The following is a 6,255-nucleotide window of genomic DNA, read 5'->3' as shown; positions in this document are numbered from 1 at the left end:
GTTTGTTAGGCCTATAGTCCACAGCCTGCTAGATGCTCTATGGGGTTGCAATAAGGCTGATAGGGCTTGGAACTAAATGCTACATAAGCATGCTAACATGCTCACAGTGATAATACTAATGTGGATGTTTAGCAGGTGTATTGTCGCCATGTTCACCATTTTAGTTCTCTGTACAGGCATGCTAACATGCAACTAAACTACCAATGACTACAGCTTATAGCATGTCGTTTATTTTGCAGGTCACTAAATTTGACTTCCAGCTCTAGATGATGGTTCTAGATGAAGTCAGGACACCAGCACACTTATGAATTAATTTTGTGGAATGATGAATGGCTGTTCCAATTTACATGGTAGTTCATCCAATATTTGTCTAGATATTTCGCTCCAACCTAAAGACATTGTACTGGTAGAACGAGAGAAAGGTCAGGGAGACAACAAATTCATTGGGGATCCAAGAATGTTTGTACCAAATTTCATCAAAATCCATGCAGAGGTTATGGAGATATTTCAGTCTGGATTTGCTGACATTGCCATCCCTGGAGCCATGCCATTATCGTGTGTAAACAACAAAGTGCCGAGCTTTTTTTTTTTTTTTTGAAAATAACTTAACCTTTCTTTTTTTTTAAATGAAACTTTATGTTTGTGAGCATTTTCAGAGATTCACATCTTCATTAGAAATTAATGAGCTTGGGGCTGAGTGCCACAGGCGGGGTAGTGGAGTTGCTAATGATTTTGCTTTGTCATGAGACATAACAGAAATGTAATAATAACAGCACCATTGTCCTGTTACTCAATAATTTTATCAATAAAAAACGTGGTTTCCAGGGAAGGTGGCCCTTTATTTTCTTTACAGGTGGCTAACTGCCATGGTTCCTGATGCCAAAATAGATTATACTAAAGGTGATGCAAGTTTGCAAATGCATCATAATGAGATTCACACTGAGTCGCAAATCTGTTTGCCTCAGAAATGTCAGTGAACCACGTTATAACAGCTGCTCACCTGTCATTACAACTCTATCAAACAAGACAAAGCATCCGGCCTCAGCGTGCAGTCAAGCTGGTTCGCACCATCTGAGTGATGATGTTACAGTTTAAAAAGTGCAACCTGGAACTTTGAGTTCTGATTAACTATGATCAATTTTTATGGAGCGGAGGGATGATGATGATATCAGCTGACTGATTGAAATGCAGAGCAACAGGGATGGACAAGTTGAGAGGCTGTGTCATTGATTGGCACTCTCACAGAGCCAGGACGGTTTCCACATCAGCACAGAGGAGTTCGATTCAAAGTGTATTGACGAATGTTCCCTCGTGCTCGGGAAGAGCAGGATGTGTTTTTTAATTAATGGGCAAAACAGCCGGTAAACTGTACGTTGAGAGGATTTAGCCGGAGCAGGGCAGAGGCGAAGGGTAAAATTGTGACTCCTTTACACAAACTGTGGACAAGCTTGGCAGTGTTTACAATCAATACATTAATTGCGGCAGTTTGTGATAATCACAGAGATGTAGATGACAGTCCTACTTTGATAAATGATTTTTTACTGGGAATCAGTCCAAGCGCAAAGCAAATGCGCCAGAACCGTGGCATTAACAGCATATCCGGTGTACGACTCTTTAAATGTGTATTGATGGAGCGTAGTAAATGGGTTAAGAGACAGCCAGCGAAATGAATGGCAGCGCCGTAAACAATCAAACATTTAATTGTACATTCCATTCCACTTAGCAACTCGGCTGGCTGAAAATAATCAATTTTAAAAGCCACTGAGTTTACTCTCAGGAGTGCCGAATGTGTTTCTGGATAAATTTAATGCGCTGGAGACTTATCAGCATCATGTTCAAACCCTTAATACTTCAACTGTGCACAGAAATGATTGCATTTCTGAACCTCCCCGTCTGTATCTCCCTTCACCTCTCAATTTCATCTCTTAGTTTCCTCTATTCCTTTCTCTCGTAGCTTTACAAACACAGCCGAAGCCTTCTGAGGAAATACAACATGGCACAGATTGATTATAGGTCTCTGCTAATACATCGGAGACGGCCACATTGTCCGGATGTTGCTGTGCGTTGAGGGGAAATAGATAAATCTACCAGTCTATGCTTGTCTGATTGCCCTGCACAAACAGCTGACTTTGCTTCTTTTTCTGCAGCACTATTGTAAAAATCTGAATCAAATAATGACATGTTTTTTAAATCTACAAATTGCAGAGGAGTTTATACCTGATTATGAGTGTATATGTTTTTGTATACATGAATGGCCGTCACCACAAAAGCTGCTTATCAATTCTCTTTCATTTCCCCATCAATCAAACATCCAACACCGCAGCACTTCTTCAGGGGCGAAATGTTTCCAAGCAACTGCTGCCACAGCTTACCGGGAGACGACTATCAAAGAGACAGAGTGAAATCACAACTCACTCGTGTGCACAGCCATTTAGCTGCTTCTCTAACAGAGTTTGAGGGTTAACTTGAAGGGATCGATATCTGCCCCCTGGTGTACTTGTGTCGTTGTTTGTTATACAATGAAGCTGCAATGAAGTTAATGGTATAAAACAAGCGAGTGCATGTTTAGTGTGCCTTTGGAGTGTTGAAAGCCCGATTCATCATTCAGGGGGATGTTTACAGATTGGAGATTCAGGTGTACAAGCTTTTTCTAGTGGTAGAAATCATCTCTTTGGTTGATTAAACAGAGCCAGGAGACATTGTTTGAATTTTTGCCTTTCATGTTTTTGTAAGGCCCTTAGAGGCAGTCACATCGGCTTCTGTAAAAACGCTATTAGGCAGTATTTGTATTCCAAAATGCATCAAAACAAGAGTGGAGTCGAGTATTGTGCTTATATGTTAATAAGTGTACTTTTGCAACTTGCCGCGAAGCACTTGGCAGTACAACGGATTCTTCTTTTCTCTCCACTCGTGCATCTTTTATCCTGTTGTTCAAGGATTGGAACTGTTGCAACCTTCAGCCTGTTTTATTACTTTTGAGCTGAAAGATTCATCAGAGTTTCTATGCTGCTGTGTTGAGCTTTTCCTGGTTTCTTTGTGAAACAATGGACACTTAAACTGAGCAGATCGTGTTGGAGTTAGAGCAACAGTTACTTTTACTGAAACTACTACAAGGCAGAATTTTGCACGACAGTACTACACAGTAGCACAGTATACTCAGTCGTTTGGGTGCGAAGAAGTGGACCTGTGAGGAACATGTTTGTATAGTGTTGGGTTGGGTTATGATTCTCGAATATTCGAAGAGTTTTTAATTTATAATGTAATGTCATGAGAGGCAGCGTCATAACGGGGAGATACATTCCCTCCTGGTGGCTGCAACAAGAACTACAACCCATCAAGTCATCCGTTAAAAGACTACAAAACCCAGGGAGAGCAGGGCTGTGAGAACAATGGTTGCTGCCCAGCTGAAGCTTATGAACTGATTACCCTAGTGAAGGGAGAGTGGAAGACTGAGATGGAAGAGGCACATGGGTTTTTTCAGTTTAACAAGTTAGCAGAATATAAATATTTGAGTTAAATCCCTGTTTTTGATTTTTGTATGCCAGCTTTAAGTTCACCTGTACGAAAAGTTTAATACAGGATCTTTATGTTGGAAAGCAACGCTTCGCTGTCTTCATTTCCTGCACCCACACCTCCAAAGCTACAGGAGAAAAGCTCCCGTCCTCTCAAGACATCACAATAAACAATCGAAAAGTTCATGCGACTATTATCTCATCTTAAAATCTTTTGTTTTCACTGGCACAGTACTACCATCAGACAGTGGCTGTAGCGCATCTGAAAGCTGTTTGCTAACCGTCGTTAAATAACAACAGAAGGACACATTAGCTCCAGGTGCTGGTAAAGCAGGTGTGGCGCTATGAGCTTCGGAGCCGGAGAAAAATCTGAGACTTCTGAACGAACTCTTTAGAAAAAATAAACAAAAATTAGGTCAAATGCAACTTTGCAAGGTTAAACTAGCATGTCATAAGTCTACAACAACTATGCACAGTCAAGAGTAGTAAGCGTAAAGTAAAAGTCTGCAAAGGTTCTCCGTCTTCCAGGTCATGTTAAATGAGCCTCTCTCTCTCTCTCTGTCTAGCGTAGTATTCATGATGAAACTTTGCTGTGGGAAATGTAAACAAAGGCTCATTTGGTTTGCATGGTGTAAATTGCTTTGTCAGAGTCCGACTGGGTGGCAGCAGTGACAGGCATTCAAAACAAGTCCATGGAAACAGCCGATCTTATAGCTGATGGTTCGCCCTTGCTTTTGTAGGTCATTTAGAGGCATCAGTGTTAAAATGATGCTGTTTAAAAACCACATCATTTGTGAAGTATTTACTCAGGGTTCTATTTCAGGCCCAATATTGTTTGTTCACTATCCATGCTTCTCAGGGAATCTGCGTAATCAGCAAAAGAAACCTGGCTGTCAGAGCACCGCTGTTTCAACCCTCTGTGCATCTAATCGGCGCAGACGAGCACATGTACAGTACATGTGACATGCTTGTTTAGCCGCTATAACAATGGATCACTACTAACTACTAACTTCGGTCACTACAGATTTACTTTCAACGATTAAGGATAAGAACTTAACAAACCTAAATTTCCACCGCACATGCGGCGTTCACTTGTGTGGATGATGTTTTACCGTCTGGGGGACACGCTGTAATGAACAAACACAACATACTCTGTCAGCGGGCTGGGGCAGTGGTTACCCGCCGAACCGTAAGGAGGCGTTAGTGTTTCACCGCGGTTAGAAAAATTCAGTATCATGACATCCCTAGTTTCAGCTACTCGTTCCCTTTATCTGTGTTAAATGCGTTACATCATGTGACTGTGATGTTCTGCTGTTCTACAAATGCAGCGCCGTTACATTCACACTGATTCATCTCCAGTGAGTAATTAGGTAGCCAGTGTTACATATGAAGAAAAACCGCATTGCTCTTGGAAGCTGTTATAAAAGTTGGTTTGGAACAAGTTGCTTGGAATAAAGTCATCAAAGTTGTCTCTTTTTATGACACAGTCTTATGGGAATACATCTCTTTGGGCCTCGGAGCATCACAAAAACTTGCATGTGCATTTTGTTATTATGCCCACGCTGCCAAAATCACCTCGGTTCAGCTCCGTCCCCGGGGGCCACGTTCTTTTGGCTCTGCTTGGTCGACAAATGTGATTATTTTGTATCCAGAGTATCTCTGGTATATTTGTAGAACTACAATCTTTAGTATACTATACCTCCTATACACATAAAGGAAGCAGTGAGAGTTCATAAATATTGTGGCAGCTTATACAAACATATGAGGTTTATAATTACAGCACGGCAGCTGTCAAAATATAAGGTATTTAGAAGCGAGTACTGAAAGAGTTATAGACATTGACATACTTTGAAGAGCATCAACCATCCTCACTGATTGGTAATCCATCTCCACTGTACTGTATATAACTGCGTCCCTAGTGATAATACACTGCCGGCTGCCAACAGAATATCTTATGCATGGCACAAATTCTGCAGCACAGAACACTTAGCAATGCCAGCCACATCCAATCAAGACATTGTTCCACACCTCTGCGGAGGTTACCAAGTAAGAGGACGGAGCAAAGGAGGCCCTTTTGTAATGAGCCGCAGTGGAATGCAGAGGAGGACACGGAGGAGGAGAAAAAGAGAAAACGACGGAGCGAGATGGGACTTGGCGAGGTGGTGAGTTGTGGTAGTGATTGCAGGATTGCGTCAACGGTAAGAGATGGTGAAATCAATTCCGCACGAAATGAGAAAGATTGATCTGGGTGTGAAACAAAGAAAATAGTGACAAGGGCAGGTATGGGAGGAAGGAGGGCGCGAGAAGGAGAGAAAATGGAAAAATGACAGAACATCGCTTAAAGGTGTAGGAAGCTACAGGATGAAGTAACAGACCGGCAACATTTTTAAATAGCACTAAAGTGCAGAACACTTCCTGTGCAGAGATTTAATGTCAATCAAGGATATAACACGAAAAGCTTTATCATTATACAATGTTTACTTTTTTTATTTAAGTTTCATTTCAGTCTATTTTGTCTTTGTCAACTTTAATCCCACTCATTTCTTGAGATCTGATACGTTATTTATTTAGTACATTTATTTAATATTTTTTAAATCCATTTCCTTTATTACTTAACTAAAAGTACGAACCTCGGTCCCCAGAGGTTTTTCGCGTGAATGAGGAAAAGCAGAAGCAGCAGCGTTCTCTCTCACCTCCTCTTGTGTGTGGGCTGCTTCGTGTGTTTGACACTGTGCGTCCTTGT

The sequence above is a fragment of the Semicossyphus pulcher genome, unplaced genomic scaffold (genome assembly GCF_022749685.1).
Source record: "Semicossyphus pulcher isolate SPU_LCO1_2020_fin unplaced genomic scaffold, fSemPul1.0.p SCAF_9, whole genome shotgun sequence".
NCBI lineage: Eukaryota > Metazoa > Chordata > Actinopteri > Labriformes > Labridae > Semicossyphus > Semicossyphus pulcher.
Note: the sequence above shows the minus strand (reverse complement) of the source record.